Here is a 6,000-nt window from a genome sequence, read left to right on the forward strand (position 1 = left end):
ATATTACACGGCGAGGCAAAGATATGAATTTTATTTTCGAATGGTAAAAACAACTTTTTACGAACGAGCGCAGCGAGTGAGTAAAATATTGTTTCTAACAAAAGAAAATAAAATTCTTATCTTCGCACCTCCGTTCAATATCCTCTTTTTTATTATATAGACACATCTATCGCTCGCCATTTTTCACCGACTGTTTTCACAAACTACAAAAAAGAGCGGAAAATGACATCATCAATATCCTCACTAGTGAGGATATGGAAAATACACCTCTCGGGTCCCGGATGTAGTTTCGTATTTATTTTTTTGTACCAGTGGTGTATTTTCCAGTAAAACACTCGTGTCTGATGTTTCGCTAGATTCGTGGCGCGGCCACACGCAGGGATGTGTCGTTGACCAGACGTGAAAGGGAGTGATTTTTGAATGATTAGCTCAGGCCTACAAACAGGGAAGCATTACATTCGAAAACGAAGTATAGAGCTCGCAAACGAGAAAAAAAAGAAACACCCAAAATACTAAAACTTGAAAACGAATCTACAGCCACTCCTTTGTTGATTTTGTTTGTTAAACGTCAATTCACGAGGAATAAAGCACACTCTTTCGTTGATTTTCGAGGTGAGTAATTTCTTACTAGCTGCGAATTCAGTATTTGAACTTTCTGTTTCTGAACTCGGTGACGCAATTATAGTTATTGCTTGAAATCTAAAAATAAAGCTAAAAAGAAACCCAAAAATATAGAAGACTTCCGCCGTTATGCTATAAAAAGACGCGTCCTCATGTATAATCCTCGAATTTGTTCTGGACTTAACGAATGTCGCGCAGTTTTGATTTAATTAAAGTGAACTTTTAAGCAAGAGGTAAGTTACAACCTGGCAATTTTGAGATTCTGTCATTCCTTGGTAGCTGTTAAACGTTAATTTTTCAAAGAGATTACGATCGTTGTGAATAACGTGCAATCTACACTCACTACCTTCGGTAAAATGTTTATCTCCACACGGCCCTTGCGTCGCCAATTTAATGTGATTTTGGAAACCATGTTACAAGACGAGTAACTTGTTTATTTGTTTTTCATTAAATTGCTTATTTGCTTGCAGAATCGTCATTTCAGTGTACTAAGTTGGTTGGAATTGACTCCAAGAAGGATCGATTTGGGAAAGCAGTCAACGGTAAGTCATCACGGCTTAGTATCAGATACGCGCAGCTTAAGTAATCGTTCCTTTGCACATAAGCAGATAAGAGATGCAAACTATTCACGTATTATTTGTGTACTTTGTTTAAGATCCGCTGCTTTAGTCTACGCTTTTCACTGTATAACTCCAAAAATCCTCAAATTATGTTCCACTGCAATTTAATTTGCAGCCTCTCTAACTCACCCAACGAGTTACCATAGTTTCTGAGTCAGCCGAATTAAGATCAGAGTCTCACAAATGTTGTACTCATCCCTGACGAGACTTGTATTTTGAATTTTACTTACTTATGAAGGATATTAATGAATCAAGATTAAGGCAGCTTTAATTTTCTAGCCAGTAACGACGCGGTACGGGCAATACACTTACCGAAAAATGTTCTCAGATTCAGTTAGGCGCTGAAGTCTAAACTGTATATTTCGCTTTAATATCTATAAAGTTTCAGGGAAAAATCCAGTTAGCCCTCACATCGGAGTATGTATCTGTGAAACTGTAAATATTCATCCTACAACGATGGATTGATCTGGGCGACAATTTTTATCTTTTTTATTACCCAAACACGGCTTTCAGTTCCAGTAACGTACACACTAAACAAAGCAACTCTCTCTTAAAGGAGCGATTGTCACCTTAATTTTGAGCGTCACTTCGGCTATAATCATCTTTGTTGCGATAGGAACGTTGAAATAATGGTTCAGTTTTGTTAACAATTAATAACCCTCCTCCTTTACAGTATTAAAAATTATCTTCAGCTGCGGATGGCTAGGATGGAAATGGATGACAACTTGAAAAAAATGGTCAATTTTTCAAGTTCTTCCAGTGTATTATAGAGGAATCGCCTAAAACTGTTCTTCCTCGTAGAAATCCCTTCATATTTTCCTCCCGGTTTACTAAGAATAATCTCAAGTTAGAGAAAAGGCTTTTTGTCAAATATTTGAGCAGTTTTGTGCAACATACCACCCTTAGCTTGGTGCAGGAAAGTGTGATCGCTTATACGAGAAAAATCAGGATAATAGGCCTGTCAAAAGCTGCATGGATCCGCTAATTATTACTATTTGTTGCCTTATCAATGGAAATGAAGCAAATACACAAAGCTCCTTTGAGAAAAACTTATTCTAATTCAGGTAACTAGTACTACAGTACGCTACTCGCTTCTTAATTTTTTGTTTTTTAAACATGCACGTTGCTCTTCGAAATGTGTTCCTTGTTAAATCACTTAAAATCAGTTTACCCAAAAAAAAACTTCCAATTAGAATCGGTCACATATGAAATTCTATACATCTGGTTTCTTCGTGGCGTTATATAGCTTCTTCATGAAATCCAGAATGCTCGATTGTTTCTGTGTTCTCAATCGACAAGAACATCATGGTGACTTTCGCGACTGCAGAGGACAACTCGTCGCAGCCCTGATAATCTGTGAACTCGGTAATACTGACTCGTAACTAAGATCAAAACTGATCCCGCTTTACTGTTCACACTGCCGGGACTGGTAAATGAGGATCTTAACTGTTGTCATCCGTCTTCCGTTTCTATCATCGCTGTTTAAATGAATTGGAAGAATCTCATATAACTGTTGAAGTTACCATGCGACCATAATCTAGCAGTAGCCGTATTTTTTCAGTTGTGTAAAAAATATGTCAGCGTTATTACAGTGTAATTAGAAACTAAACTTTTGTGACATCTAGTAAAGCTAGGATTTTGCAACTCTTTGTAGGTGGTCGCTTTCGATCCGGCAACACAAAAGAATTTGTCAAATTTCTCAGGCCTCGAAATTTGAGCAGTGGTCACTTAAGAGAGAGTTTTTGAAACAGTATTTTACTGAGGAAGAAAACAGTTAAATCCAAAATAGTCCCTCACGAGGTCGCTAACTAGAGAGTTTTTGAAACAGTATTTGACAGAGAAACAAAATGGTTAACAAAAAAGTGGTCGCCTACGAGAAATTGTAGCCTCCCACGCAGACGTTCTTTGGGGTTCGTCATGCGTTCCTGTAGGAACGCGTGACAAACCCCTAAGAACGTCTGCGTGGGAGGCTACAGAAATCGTCGCTTACGAGAGGGTTGACTCAGTGTGATAGCTGCTGTTTTGTGCAATAATGGAAGCAATTGGTGTCGAGTAAAATTCTTAGGTCTGTGGTTTAACAAATCCACTGCCTGATGGTCCTTGATTTGGCAAACTAGAAATTACTCATTAAGCATGGATGTCTTCAACTTCAGAATTTTCTGTGCTAGAAATTCTACTACTTAAAAATAACTTGATCAACAAAAGTCCTTCCTTTAAGTTTGTCTGAATTGTATGCTTTGGCTGTAATGATGCGCTTTTTAACGGTAAGACATTTTTAGTGTAGAGTAGATACATTATTGATAATACCCGATCTGTGAGAGAAATAAAGGGATAAGACATCTTCAAGAAAACTTCCGGGTCTTCAGGCAATGTCAACAATTGACAGAAAGTTTCAGGCATTTTGGTTTTAAAATCGCACTGATTTAAGGTAAACGAAATGCATCGTGGCGACTAATTCTAAATTATTTATTTATTTACTGATGTTTGTCTACGTCAAAACGAAATGTTGAAAACTTAGCTTTTCAGTGGCCAAATGTACAGAATTACATCCTGGGCAAAATTCCAATGTCTGTTGCGGTAATGTAACTATTCTTAATTTTTCAGTTTGCCTAGTGGTTTCGCCACCTTTATTTTATTATTATTAAACTGTCTTGTGATTCTTTTTATGGTGGCAAAAATAAACTTGAAACTTGAAACATAAAAAATACATTACAATAAATTACATGTACATTACAAGATACAGTCAGTCGATTTTTTTTCAGTTGTTGTTGTTTTTTTTTTAATGTTCATCTTATGACAAAAAGTCCCAAAATGTTTTAGTTAACCGTTTACATGATACATTTGAAAGATGTTTTTACTGCCACCTTTCTGAGACCCTTTCCACGCCAGCCCTTGTTTCATTTTTGTTGAATTTCAGACGTCATCTCAGATATTTCGCCAAAGTTGTCAATTATCGTAAGAAAAAGCTTTGAGAGATTCTACGTTTCTTGAAATCATGGTTGTATCGTCCGCAAACTATTTTTAAATTTTTAAAGGAAAGCGAAGTTAAATTTCAATTCCTGAATATATTTGCTTGTCAATGTTTCTACAAAGAATAATATTTTCATTCGGTTATTGGCCGGTTTTCGGGGTGAAATATTTTGCTGCTGCTTCTTATATTTAAATCAGCTCTTCATATCAAACTTATCTCCCACAAACGTGAACATTTGCTTAAATTTGCGTCCAGTCTGGCGCGGCCAAAATTTTTCGGTATTGCGCAAGCGCAAGAGGTTAGATGAAAGCAAATAACATGGCAGCGATGGCGGCAGGGAGAGTAAAGAGGGAGATCATAGCACCAAAACGATACGCGGAATAAGTCTTTTCATCAGAGCTTTACCGAAAAAAGACAAGAGTGAAAACAACCGACGGTAAACTAATACTATATCCTGTGGACAAGGTCGGGAAACGAAATTGCGTTGGCTGCAGTGAACGCTACGACGAGTGGCGGGCATGTGAATCTGATCGAAGACAACAATCTTTTCCAGCGGATGGAACTTCGTGTTCGTTTCTTCCCTCGTAAATCCTAATTTTCCTTTTCAATAACGTATTTGTCAAGTTCGTAGTAAAATATCTTCACCTCATATTAAAGTTTGGTCACGCCATTTGTTTATGATCCTTTTGACACCGAAACCTACACTTTTCTTCTTGACTCTTTTGAGCTCGGAACACAGAGACCTAATCTTTTTTCGAAAGGCATATATGATTCGGTTGTTCACAACAACACTGCGAATGCCCGTTTCTTGAAAGATTTTCTCCACGATTGCAGCGAAGGCAGACTCGCCACTACCCTCTTCATTCAATTTTGGCAATTGTGTAGAGGAGATAGCTGAAAGTTGGATAAAAACGACCGGGATAAGAAATATGCGAGATTATTAGCAATGAAAATTTAATTCATTATTTCGTGTCCGAAAAAAATCGAGACAGTTGATTTATTCAAGTTCTTATGAATAGCTTACTTGATGATACTGCATGTAGAGAAAGGTGGCGGATGGCCCGCAAATCCATTATTTTGATCGTCCGATCCATCTCCCACAGCATTCACAGATCCGCAGAACGAAAATAATAGGAACAGCAGAAGTCCTCCAACTTTAACGGCGATTTGACCCATCCAAAATAGTCGAAAACAAGCCGAATTATATACCAAAATAAAGGAAATTTTTCGATCTATCCGAATTTGTCGGTACAATTGAGATCCGAGCATGCGTAGAAGAGTACGAACCCATTGTTTTCACACTGGCGTGAAATGACCTTTGATCGTCTTTAAAATTTTGCGCAAACCTGATTTGTAAACTTGGATTTTGTGACCCCTCAAATTTTAAGATTTTGGCATTTCAAAACCTGTTATACAATAGCTTTAATATTAATTTTTTTTAATTCGTTGGTACAACTGATCGCCGTTTAAATTTTTTTGAGTAATCTTGAGAAATGTTTCAAATCTTATGTGTTCTTGAGTCAGACATTGGTGGGGGCGTGATCACCGGAACTTGATATAAGCTTTTGTTAACATTGAGTTTGATATGCCTTTGCTTGTGTTAACTTTCCTCTTCCTATTTTGGCAGCCACTAGTTTTGGAGATAATGTCAGTAGACTGGATATTAATAGTTTGTTTTCAAATTTTCTTATTTGTAGAGAGTTTCTATCAAGTTTCCTGACGAAACTCCAACAGCATTTTGTGAGAGGTGAGTTAGTAGCTTGTGTTAGGTTTTAACAGATTAATTTG

At 37.2% G+C, this 6,000-nt stretch overlaps 1 long non-coding RNA gene across 1 annotated transcript; it reads left to right on the plus strand.

Annotated features, from left to right (window-relative positions):
• The first annotated feature begins 4,414 nt into the window (after positions 1-4,414).
• LOC146482888 (uncharacterized) lies at positions 4,415-5,373 on the plus strand. Its single transcript, XR_014863987.1, has 2 exons — positions 4,415-4,824; positions 4,870-5,373. It is a non-coding gene; the product is annotated as an uncharacterized LOC146482888 (long non-coding RNA).
• Positions 5,374-6,000: the final 627 nt, after the last annotated feature.

Source organism: Pavona decussata, unplaced genomic scaffold, assembly GCF_977016875.1.
Source record: "Pavona decussata unplaced genomic scaffold, jaPavDecu1.1 SCAFFOLD_41, whole genome shotgun sequence".
Lineage (NCBI taxonomy): Eukaryota > Metazoa > Cnidaria > Anthozoa > Scleractinia > Agariciidae > Pavona > Pavona decussata.